General features: G+C 38.3%; 1 protein-coding gene across 2 annotated transcripts in view; it reads right to left on the minus strand.

Annotated features, from left to right (window-relative positions):
• Window positions 1-12,763, minus strand: part of LOC145663017 (phospholipid-transporting ATPase ABCA3-like) — a 373,059-nt gene that overhangs the window by 58,696 nt on the left and 301,600 nt on the right. The window lies entirely within an intron of this gene.

The following is a 12,763-nucleotide window of genomic DNA, read 5'->3' on the forward strand; positions in this document are numbered from 1 at the left end:
AATGTGGACCAAAAAAGGATGAAACTGTACATAATACGAGGCGAGGTTTCAAACTTTAATTTGTTTCATTTTTTGTGAATTTCAAATACATATATAAAAAGTTATGTGGGTAAATGTAAAAAATGTTTAAATCAGCCCTGGTCTCCCCCTACATAGCGTATAAAGGTGCTTGGGTACCCTGTGTGAGAGCGCTCCATAAAGTGTGCTCATAATCGTAATTTGTCTGATTACTAGAACACCATGTTAAATTTAAGTTACAATATGCATAACTGCAATTATGGTAATTATTTAGTCAAAGTAGTTAACATTCAAGTTTAAAAGAGGTGTATTATACAAAAAATCAACGGTAGAACAGATATTTGTAAAAAAAAAACTCATATCCATTGTTCACAGTAAAATAGTTTTTAACGAAACATAGAACTAAACCTGGGACACTGTAACATATCTTAACCAGTTCATTGTTCAGGAGGTGTTACTTTTCAGCGTTTCGGATAACTCACTGTACTAAAACTTTATATTCTGTCTTCTGGGAGTAAAATACAGATTCCTTAGTAGTAAGTTGAAAAACTGATGATTTGATTTCTTATTTACTTATAAATTTAATTTTTGTAATTACACATGAAGGTTTCATATCATTATCATGATCCTCCCCTAGAAAGCACAAAAGGGAAAGAGGTTCCGGGGAAGTGGTCAGAGGTGCCTGGGAAATTCCCCCCTTTCCCCCTTCAATTACCACACTGCTTTGTATATTAACCACTCCCTGTATAGTGATTTTCCTTCTGGTGCACTCATATGAAAAATGCATTAAGGTCTTTGTGTGGTAGCGATTGTCATGTGTTTTCCAATGATTTTCCTGTCGGCAATACAAGCATTCCAAGCATCAACTTGAAATGTGTTCATTGTCAAACTTTATTAACAGCAGTGAGTTTAATCTTTCTAATGATTTTCCCCATGTACTCCACTTAATCTTTTCAAGCAGAGTGCAATAGACGCTACCCGGTGTTCTATTAAAGGATATGGAAGTGATGGTCCTCAAAGGCAAGTTGAATGTTGATTTTCGCGGATACATAAAGTTATCTTGACTCCTGCTCATTTCTCTTTCAATCAGAATTCAACTGCCGAGAATCTTGAACACTTTCGAATTATTTATGATTGGGTTAAATATTTAAATGGTTCTCCCAATTTATAAGTTTTAAAGAGTACTGAACTTTTGTGAACATACACCTGTGAGTGGCTACTTTGTTAGGATTTCTAACCAAATCAATTATCGTTGTGAAAGCAAAGGGACGAGCATATTCTTTGAATATATTGTTATTATCCGTGTTTTATCCTTTATGAATACTATTTGCAGAAGAGTCGCTTAACCCTTATCCGGGCAAGCTATTTTTGTAACATAGACTGCAACTGGGGCCTTACCAACTCTATTAGCCTTACCAACTCGATATGTTCATAACTTTAACTTCGACTAAAGATAGAATAATTCAGAATTTTATGACATCGAAATATTTATGGTTATTAGGAAATTCGAAGAAAAATATGAAGCTACAGGGCCTGGGAGGCCCCGGTTGCCCGGATAAGGGTTAATTAAATGCGATAATAGTGTTCCTTGTATGCCTGCTTCAACAGAAGATTAGATTCTGAAGAATAAACTCTAAAAGAAGATACATATTTTCTACTTACTCTTTATTTGTATCGATGACCCTGCACGCTATTGAATCCTAACAAGTTTAAGCGCTTTCATATCTTTTAGTTTCCGTTGCTCTTATTTGTGTTTCCTTCACAATTCTCGAGTTTAGTTGAGCCTTGCCTGAACAGTTCAACATTTCTCCAATACCATGTCGTATATTCTTTTAAATGTTGCCCAATTTCACTCACAAAACACATCTTGCATTATTGCGGCTGTTCTACACTTATGTGTATGGAGAGAACATTTTCGCCTCAAAGGAGTAAAAACTCTGTCTGACCATCGTGGTTCTTTATTCTTGTGTTTGAGTGTAAGAAGAGAATAAGTCATAGCATTTCGCAGACAACACTTAGTGGTTTGTGCTTGGATTTGAATAATAAATAGTACAATAAAGGTAAATTATAAAAACGGATTATTCTAAATATGAGGTTCGAAAGTATTAGTTGTATCTGAAATTTGTCAGTTTACAAAAAATTGTTTGTAGTGTATGAAACTATGGCTGGGAACACTAAATTTTATTCTTGGATAAGAAAATTCTTTTACCAGAAATTTGTAATATTTCTTTTAATCTACTTAGATTACTTCTGATACAAACATTAATATGAAAGCAGATCTTTCCGATAAATATTCAACAGAAATTTAACAGAAGAATCAGAAGGAATAAATTTATAAATCTCTTTCCATTCGATGCATTTCTTACTTTTCTTTAAACGTATATTAGTTAATAAGTACAATCTTTCAAATAGCCTTACCTGAGCTATGATTTGAAACAAATTATCATAGCTCTTACTTGAGCAAACGGAACGGAAGTAACTATAGTTTAATAAAAAACTTAACTTTTGGGCTTATTTTATATGTTTAATCTAACAAAAAATACGAAGTGATTTATGGTACCATTACTAAGTATATATATCGTGTTCAACTTATTCCGTTGGCCATTTGCATTATTTTAAATTTGACATAGTAACCTTTTTAATATTGTGACTTGAAACTAACTAACTAACACTATGTATTATGGAACCTGAAGGTTCAATGCCGCGTTCACAAAAGCTCTCCACTGACTTCTATCCTTAGCCAACTGGATCCAGTTTCTACTTTGTATTCCTATTTCTGCGAGATCCATCTTAATATTGTCATCCCATCAGCGCCTAGGTGTTCCTAATGGTCATTTTCCGATTGGTCTTGCAATTAAAACTGCAGGAGAAGAAAGTACTACTACTTTCTTCCATTCCTTGACAGCTTCAAATTCCGCGACATAATTTCACGACAAAAGATTTTGAACTGAATAATAAAATGTATTCCCTGGTTTTAGTCATTTAATTTCATCATGTATATGGTTTCCGTCTATTAACACTTATCCTCAATATTTGGAAGTATTTGATTTGAAACAAATTATTATATTCTAAAGCAATTTTCGTGTTGTTTCAATGAAACTTCATATTACTGCACTGCCAGTGAGAAAGTCTTAAAATACGCTAACAAGCTAACTTTCTAAGCGGAAAAAAAAATCGGAAAACTTTCAAAGTTTCTAGTAGTGCTCTCAAACGGGTCGGGTTACGGGCCGGGTCAACTCGGGTCGGGTTGTCGGGTCAGCTCGGGTCGGGCTGTCGGGTCGGGTCAATCGGGTTGGGTTATGGGGTCGGGTTATCGGGTCGGGTCAGTCGGGTCAGTTCACTTTGGTCAACTGAGTTTAGGTTGAGCTTAAACTCGGCTGGAGTCGAAAGCTGCTGTTTTTTACTAGCTGCCTAATTAAAAATAGCAATTTTCAATTGATTTTATAGAAGCCATAAATCTATTTTGAACACTTGCAGCTAGTATTTTTATGGTAAATGCTTATTTTTGTACTTGTGTGTACTTTAATTTGTAAATGTGGAAGATTGATTTTACCAATCGACTGTAATATTAATATCTACGCCAATATGGAGTCTGGGTTTAGAACAAAATTAGAAGTTGTTTAAGTAAGGCCAAAAGAATGACTGGATATGGACGACCAAGCACAAGCAGGGCTGCGGTGGCTCAGTGGTAGAGAATTCATCTCTGGTGCATGGTGTCCATGGTTTGATCCCAGCTTGTGCTAAGTAGGCTTTGTGGTGGAGAAACGCCGTGTAGTGGGTTTTCTCGGGGTTCTCCTGTTTCCTCTCACTTTCTTCATTCCAGCATTTCATTCATTTCTCATGGTCACCGTATCCCTTAGCCTCGGTGCAGAATCGAGGGACCTTAAACTAAATATTTCATTTTATTTCACCAATCCCAAGGACATCGATACAAGAATAAGATGAAGATTGGATATGCAAGACGAATTGCATAGTAATCTTGCTCTTGGCCTTGTTTTGGTGATCAACAAGTAGCGATGAGCATATTTTCTTGCTTTCCGAATAGCAGCGTTTCCCAACCGGTGTGCCGCGGCACACTGGTGTGCCGTGAATGGGCCGCTGGTGTGCCGCGAGGAAATCGAAAGAAAATTGTTAATTCTATAGGTATCAAATTGCAAGACATGGGGGATAATGTATAATTGTATTTCACATTACTGTGAAGTATCTGTCTATTGGAAATGAAGTGACTGTGTATTTGATATAAAGAAACATGAACTTTTGAAAACTTTGAAAGAAAACTTTGTTTAGAAGTGTACATTCTCAGACACGTGTTGTAAATGCACATTTGTTAAATAAACTCGACTAGCTTCCTTCTTTTCTTTCCGCATACCTTCGAGCACAGCCTGATACTTCCCGATTAGGTCATCATTCTTGAATTGATCAAAACCACGAAGAACAGAACAACAAGGGGTATTCAACACACGATTGGGACAGGTGCAGGATCATTAGAGAGAAGCGGATCCCACCGTTGGAGGACGACCAACTCCATAAGTCAAAGAGTACCATTCTGTTGGTTTATCACCGCAGATTCAACAAGTTCCAGCAGTCCAGTAGAATGAAGATGTAGAAGGACATTATCGTAAAGAAGCATTATCGACGCCCCTTGCAGTTCAACAGAATTAAGATCCAGATGTTGACTGTCACCAGCTAATCCAGACTTCTCCAGATATTCATTCCAGATGACCAGGACGACGCCAGCTTCATTGGATACATCAGGCTAGTGCTCATTCCTATTCTTTAATTACAACCTTTCTCTTTCTCTCACCCTTTTCCCCAACTAGTCATTTTCTAAATTAAAAACATTTGAATTTTATTTAAATTCAACCACAATTTTACAGTTAAGTACCGTGTTGTGCATCAGTTCCATCCCCATTTGATTGCATTTATTTATTTCATATTCTGAGCTATAACTGATGACATAGCACCGGCACATTACAATGAATCTCTATTATGACTTTACAATTTTAAGTTTCATACCTTGTTACTTTCCTGTACATTTTTAACGCTCAAAAAAGTATTTATCATTGTTCTGACCATTATTGCTTCTTTATTGTTGCAGATATTTCGTAACTTGAAATTTTAAAATATCATATAATCCTTTCGACACAGCAAACATGCCAAACATGCATACAAATTACCTACATTCGTTTTAAAAGTACAATAAATTTGTTTCTTCGTTCGTTATTTAATGATATTTTTCTTCTTAGTAAAAGGTTGGATACAGTTTTCGAAAAAGAAAGCGTATTTTTAAAAACCTGAGTACAATATTTCATTGCAATTGTTTTCTATTTTAAAATTAGAACGAAAAGTAAGATAATGATTTACCACGAAGAAAAACAGTGATCGAGGTTTCTTATCTATGAGATCAGTAATCACTTAAAAAAAAACGGTATTTTATATTTACAAATAATAATATTTATGAGTGTGCCGCGAGAATTTAAGTTACACCCGTAGTGTGCCGCAAGTTGAAAAGGTCGGGAAACGCTGCCGTATAGTATGAAATACCATAATCAAAATCACACTTGGTCTTCGTTTGTACCGATGAGGCGAGCATTCTTGGCTCTTGTATAGCATGAAAGTCCACCAAGACTACGAAATGCAGGACCAAGACTTGACTGCAAGGCAAAGAATAAGACGCAGTATTGATGACCAAGACCCAGGGAGCGAATTCTTTGAATTTCATTTGTTGCTGAAAGTGATGAAATAAAATTAATACTTTATAATTAAATATCGTACTGTATTTTTAAATTTTAAATTACAAAATTCATATTATGTATATTCTTACGTACAACTATATATACTGTAAAATACGTTTTAATTACCGAGAAAGAAAAATCAAAGTGGCACGGGTCCCGGAATCATAAGAACCTATTTTGGAATGAAAGTTGAAGGGTTGGAAAAAATCACAGGTGTTCTCCTGTTTCCTCAACCATTATCATTGTAGTTAAACGATTTCCTTTTGTCTCCGCCAAGAGACTCTTGCTACTGCCTTCCGAGAAGACCCCCTGCCGTCCAAGCAGTGAGAAGAGTGACCTTGAATAAAAATTCGTTACATAGAACTACAGCAATAAAAAAAATTCTCCCACGTCGGACATTGGTATCATTTATAAAAAGAAATAACCAACCTCAAAAGTGCCAAATATTCATTAAGATGCATATACAAATCTTTCGCTTGATCTAGCTAGTGGTTAACGTTTAAGACTTCGGTACACGTGGTCCGGGTTTAATTCCCAATGGGAGTGCATTTTGGCGTTCACCCAGTGTCGTGACCACAGTGCTCTCAAACGGATCGAGTTGACCCTATCCGACCCGTCACCCGACCCGACCCGACTCGGATCGGGTCAGCTCGGGTCGGGTCGGGTCAACTCGGGTCGGGTTGTCGGGTCAGCTAGGGTCGGGCTGTCGGGTCAGCTCGGGTCGGGTCAACCGGGTCAGCTCGGGTCGGGTTGTCGGATCAGGTCAATCAGGTCGGATCACGGTTCGGGTCAGTCGGGTCGGGTCGGGTCAGTCAATTCGGGTCACGGGTCGGGTCGGGTCGGTCTTTAACCCGACCCGACCCGACCCGTTGAGAGCACTAGTTTCTACGTTGTAAGAACAGCTTACAGCCAAATATTATACATCAGTTAGACTATCATCTGGTAACCAAAGTTGGACACTCGCCTTATTGAAATTTGAATGTTTCTCCTGAGCAATGCTAAATTAGAACTAATATTCAAGAATTGCTTTGTTTGTTTTGTGATGTTCGAAGATGCGTGTGAACAGTTATGAAACACACCAGAAGTAACGAAATGCATTCGAAACTCATGATTAGCACGTGGGAGAAAAACATTTTGAACGTCTCCTGTAGGTACCTTTATTGTTGGAACGTATGATCTAATAGTTTGTAGTGCTATTCTGTATAAGATACTATGTTACAAATACTGTACGTCGTTGTGGATTTTGTCTGTTATTTTATTACGTGACTTGACTACTTACATTGTACTTATTTCTGCCCTTTCTGCAAGTTTCTATCTGGTATACTACTTTCCATTGTCCTCTAAACTTATGCAACCATGCTAAGCAATCTTTTATTTAATTTCCATTGTAAATGTGCATGCAATCGTGCCATGAATTTTTTTTTTCTGTATGGTTTCCACCTTTACTGCATAGTTTCATTACCCCCTACCGTAGAGACATACCGTGCATCCCTAAATGACGTATGGATAATCTCTGGCGCAGTTATGTAACACACACACACACACACACACACATATATATATATATATATATATATATATATATATATATATATATATATATATATCGTGTTATTATTATTTTACAGTTAACGTAAAATACAACACATAGTAAAATTTTAGCTTCTGATTTTGGTATCGTAGTTGGATTACCTGTGGCGAGGGCTTGAGAGTTGCAAAGTAGCGTTCTGGAAGGTTTATTCCAAATGCCTATGTTAACAACATTCTTTCATTCGTATATATATATATATATATATATATATATATATATATATATAGGGTGGTAGGAAACTCCACCGACAAAATTCGGGAGGTGATTCCCGACACCGAAACAAGAAAAAAAGTCCTTTTGCACATTTTCTAGGAAATAATTTCGGAGCTACATGACGCCGAGAACGTGGCAAAATACATTTTAGAGCGCTATATCTACTCTATTTCAAATGATAGAGGCAAAGTGGCATGGGCACCTCAAAGGAACGAAACCTGCTCTATTTAAAGATGGGTATGTCACAATCGTGAAATCAGTGCGCAAGGGATTCCCCAAAGGAGTGTAGGGACTCCCGGAGAAACTGTCAGCTAAAGATACGTCAAAATATGCTTGAATGGATAGGTTTCCCACCTGGTACCATGCCGAGATCTCAAACAGAGACGAAATGGTAGACACGTCATATTCGCTATGTGTGGTTGCATAAGGGTCTTCACCACAGCGAAAATTAAACTACCGCTAATTTTATAGTTTTTCTTTAGGATGTTCAAAATAAATACAAATATTGGGAAAGCAAAAACAGTGCGCTAGATATTATGATTCTGCATGTGATACCGTCATCACAACTCACTTACCTGCTTTCCATTTGCAACTGCAGAAAGATTTAGCATTTTTTGCGGGTTGTGTAAATAGCGTCACACCCAAAGATAGGTGAGTTGTGATAACGGAATCACATGCAGAATATTATCTAGTGCAATATGGTTTTGTTTTTCCAATAATGTTATTTATTTTGAAGATATTATAAAATCTTTAAAAGTAGCGGGAGTTTCATTTCGTTGTGGTGAAGATCCATAAACACCAGGTACTGATGATAACAAACAATGCAGTTGTATTAATTATTCCTTGCAGAGATGCTATGTTATTTTCTTGATATAAGCCGGGGATAAGCTTTTATGTGAGGGTGATTTACCCTGCACCCCTCGTTCATTAGAACACTGCCGACAGCAAAACATTGACTATTTTCGGGAACATTGCACGGTCACAAACAGAGGGCCATAGCTACCATACGGCTAAACCACACTACATACGTACATTGTTGATTTGCCTCGAGAGGACCTCCAAGTTGCCAGTCCACGTCATTCCGATGCACACGGAGTTAGCACTGAAGAAACACTGAGTGCACAACCAACAAACAATACATCATCATTGAGCAGACCTACCTTGTCTGTCAAAGTCATCCGTGAAGTTGAAGTGGGCAACTACTACGTTGTGTGTTGTGAATCACGTTCATTGTGTAGTGTGTTGTGACAATAGCCTATTACACAAATCAGGAACAGGAAGAGATAATTTTGGTGTATCTAGAAGCAGGCATGGAAATGGTAGGCAGGCAGCCCGATTATACAACGATCGATATCCCAATAGACGCCAACCGCATCATACAACATTTACAGCGCTGTTGCGTCGTTTGTGTGAGACCGGAACGTTTCACCGTGCCATATATGACACGGAAAGACCACGTGGGGAACGCACTGTGCATGCCGAAGAACGTATTTTACAACATGTGCTCGATGACCCGAGTGTAAGTTCCAGGGAACTTGCCCGTCAGGATAATGTCAGTCATGAGAGGGTGTTGTCGATCCTTCATGCCAATAATTTTTACCCCTATAATTTGCAACGGGTACAGGGTCTATCGCCTGGAGATTTTCCTCTCAGGCTGGACTTTTGTAATCAGGTTCTCCATTTGGTGGCAACCACTGTCGGTTTTCTCTCCTCCATTTTGTTCACAGATGAAGCCCAATTTGGAAGGGATGGTATCCAGAATTTTCATAATAGTCATCAGTGATCTGTGGATAATCCACATGGAATGGTACAGGCCAGCCACCAGCACCAGATTCGTATCAACGTTTGGGCAGGGATTCTGGGTGACCATCTCATTGGACCAGTTGTTGTTCCAGAACGACTTGCTGGGCCTAACTATTTGAACTTCTTGCGCAAGATACTTCCTACACTTCTGGAGGATGTGCCGTTGGTCTTACCACAACGTATGTGGTATATGCACGATGGTGCCCCGGTGCATTTCTGTCGCTCCGTGAGCGATTATTTGAACACTGTTTTCCCGAGCAAGTGGATCGGCCATGGCGGTCCTATGCCATGGTCTGCCCGGTCGCCGGATTTGAACCCTCTGGATTTCTATTTATGGGACATCTCAAAACTGTTGTTTATGCTACTCCGGTACCTGATATCAAACGTTGGAACAACGCGTCCGAACCGTTATGACGCTTTGCGGTAAGAACCAGACACGTTCCGACGTGTACGCTGGTCTGTGCGACAACGTCTGAATACCTGCGTTCAGAGTGGTGGACGTCATTTTGAGCATCTTCTTTAGTGTTGCCACAGGTAAGACTGTTGTAAGAATTCTGAAACCTTTAGTGTCATTCTTTGTGATACTTATTCATCACGGACACCAGTACGAGCTGTAGTGTATCATCCTTGAAAATACAGTCCATGTTTGCCTGTACGCATGCTTACTTTTGTCCATGTCTTCCATGCCTCAGTTGCCTACTCGGTAGGGCCTACAGCGAATATTGGCTCTGTAACGTCTGCGTACTCTGCTTGTTGAGGAACCGTTGCACCAACACGTAACACGTCAGAGTACATACGTCTGTTTCACTTTTCACTGCTCCTACCATGTCTGCTTTGCGGAATCCCCTTCTTCCTCTATGGACTCCCATTGCGCAGTTCCACCCGCTCCGTTCAGTTTGCACCATCAGTTCCCTTGAGTATGATTTTCTTTCTCATTATGTGGACCTACGTCACTATCTCAATTCGTTCTACTTTACCCACGGTGTATGGGCGATCTTTTGCTCAGTTTCTGCTGGAACATGCCGCCTCTTTCGACTTCTGTACATGACTTGTTTTCTTGTTTCCAGTTGTGGAGTCACCTCCCGAAGTGTATTCACCCACACTTCATATCCAAAACTTCATTGTTGGTCACTATCAGTACCTGGTGGTTATGCAACCACACATACCTAAATGAATCGACCATCAATTCATCTCTGTTTGAGATCTCGACATGGTTAGAACCAGATGGGAAACCTATCCATTCACGCCTATTTTGACGTATCTCTAGCTGACAGTTTATCCGGGAGTCCCTACACTCCTTTGGGGAATCCCTTGTGCACTGATTTCACGATTGCGATAGAGTAGGTTTCGTTCCTTTGAGGTGACCATGCCGCCTTGTCTCTACCATTCGAAATAGAGAAGATATAGCGCTCTAAAGTATATTTTGCCACGTTTTTGGCATCATGTAGCCCCGAAACTATTTGTCCTAGAAAAAAGTACAAAAGGACTTCTTTATTATTTCGTTGTTGGGAATCACCTCCCGAATTTTGTCGGTGGAGTTTCCTACCATCCTGTATATATATATATATATATATATATATATATATATATATATATATATATATATATATATATATATATATATATATATATATATATATATATATCCTAATAGGTGCCCTATCAAAATATCCAAGTTTCGGAATTCCCGCTGTCAAACTCCCTCTATGAAAATTTTTGCGTGAGTACCTTAGGATTCTGAAACATGTATTTCTGAATAGTGCACGTATTAGCTCCTAATTGAAGTCTTTACCAGACTACAGTAGGTCCCATAGTTTTGAAGCTATGGACCTAATAAACTTTATTTTTCGATCTTTATGGCAGCCTTTAAATCCGAAAGGAAGCATTTGTACACCCAGGTTGGTTCTCACTTTGTCTTATCTTGGGGTCAGGAATCACCTCTCAAACGTTGTCGGTGTTGTTTTGAAACTTTCCATATATATCATCTACATGATTGTTCTTATTTTTCGATTTCGACTTCCTTTGAATCTTACTTCCTAAAAGGAAGGTGCCTCGCGCTACCTGAAGTTAGGTCTGTTGGGTAAGCATTCAACACTATGCAATTGAGCTATCTTTCTTGTTATGGGTTACTTTGGTTTAATATAGTATCATTTTAGAGCATGAAACCTAAAACAAACTCAGACACCGAAAAATAGCTATCATTCTTATATATATATATCCTGTTAATTATACAGAGTAGAGCAGAGGAAACACATGTTTTTAACTACTAGTACACGATGGCAGACAGCTCAGACAATGCAGTTTCAGTCGCTATGGAGCGTAGAGCATTGTGCATTCGTGGTCCAGCAGTTCTTTAGAAACAGTGATTCTGTGGTTACGGTTCAACATCTTTTCCATCGAAAGTTTAATATTGAACGTCGAGGTACAATCCCAATGGAAACACTATACTTCGATAGGTTGCAGCGTTCAGAAGTACTGGATCTGTGATGAAAAAGAAGCCAGCTTGTTTTCCCCGTTCAGTTTGAACCCCAGAAATCGTGGGCAGAGTGAAAAGGGCAGTTCTTGTTAGGCGACAGGATGTGTTGTTAAATATATCACGTCTTCCACTTCAGCACATCAACATGATAGTCTCAAATTTGACTCGTACAAAATTATGATTGTCCAGCAACTAAATTAAACGGATTTTGTGCATTACAAAGAATTTTGTGGCATAATGGACGCTATTCTTGAGGAAGATGCAGATGTCCTAGTATTCATTAGTGGATCTGCTCTACGCTCCAACGCTTTATAAACTGCATTGTCTGAGCTGTCTGTCAACGGTTTAAAAGTACTAGCGGTTTAAAAGAATTGCGTTTCTTCTGGTGTATACTGTATAATTATAACGTCTTGAAGACTTCGTTCATAGAATTATTTTGTCAAATTGTATGAAGAAATGAAATAACTCTTCCACCTTTTTTTCAACATTTTGCAGAGAATTACTACACTACGTTTTCGGAGCTGAAAGAGTTTGAGAAGAATATTGCTCCTCACTTCATAATGTACAGTTTAACGTTCCTTTCGGTAGCGAGACTATATTCATAATGTATAATTGTGAAGTGGAATGTTTTGGGGTAGAGCGAAGTAATCACCTTGTTATCCAATAAATACATAACTAAAACATATATGATAGTAAATTTAAGAGATGAATAGGAGTTTGCTCTCTTTCACTTGTATTACCCACTTGCTGAATTATTAAAGAACATATATGATATTAATTTGTAGCTTTCAAGTTGAGTATTGTATAAGAGCTCACTCATAAAGATCTAAACGTACTAATGTATATGAGAGTTGGTCCTATTATACCAACAAATGTGATTTTTCATTTAATTAAGTTCTACAATGTAGGTATAGCTTTTAACGAAAA

Source organism: Thermobia domestica, chromosome 10 (genome assembly GCF_964235325.1).
Source record: "Thermobia domestica chromosome 10, izTheDome1.hap1.1, whole genome shotgun sequence".
Taxonomy (NCBI): Eukaryota; Metazoa; Arthropoda; class Insecta; order Zygentoma; family Lepismatidae; genus Thermobia; species Thermobia domestica.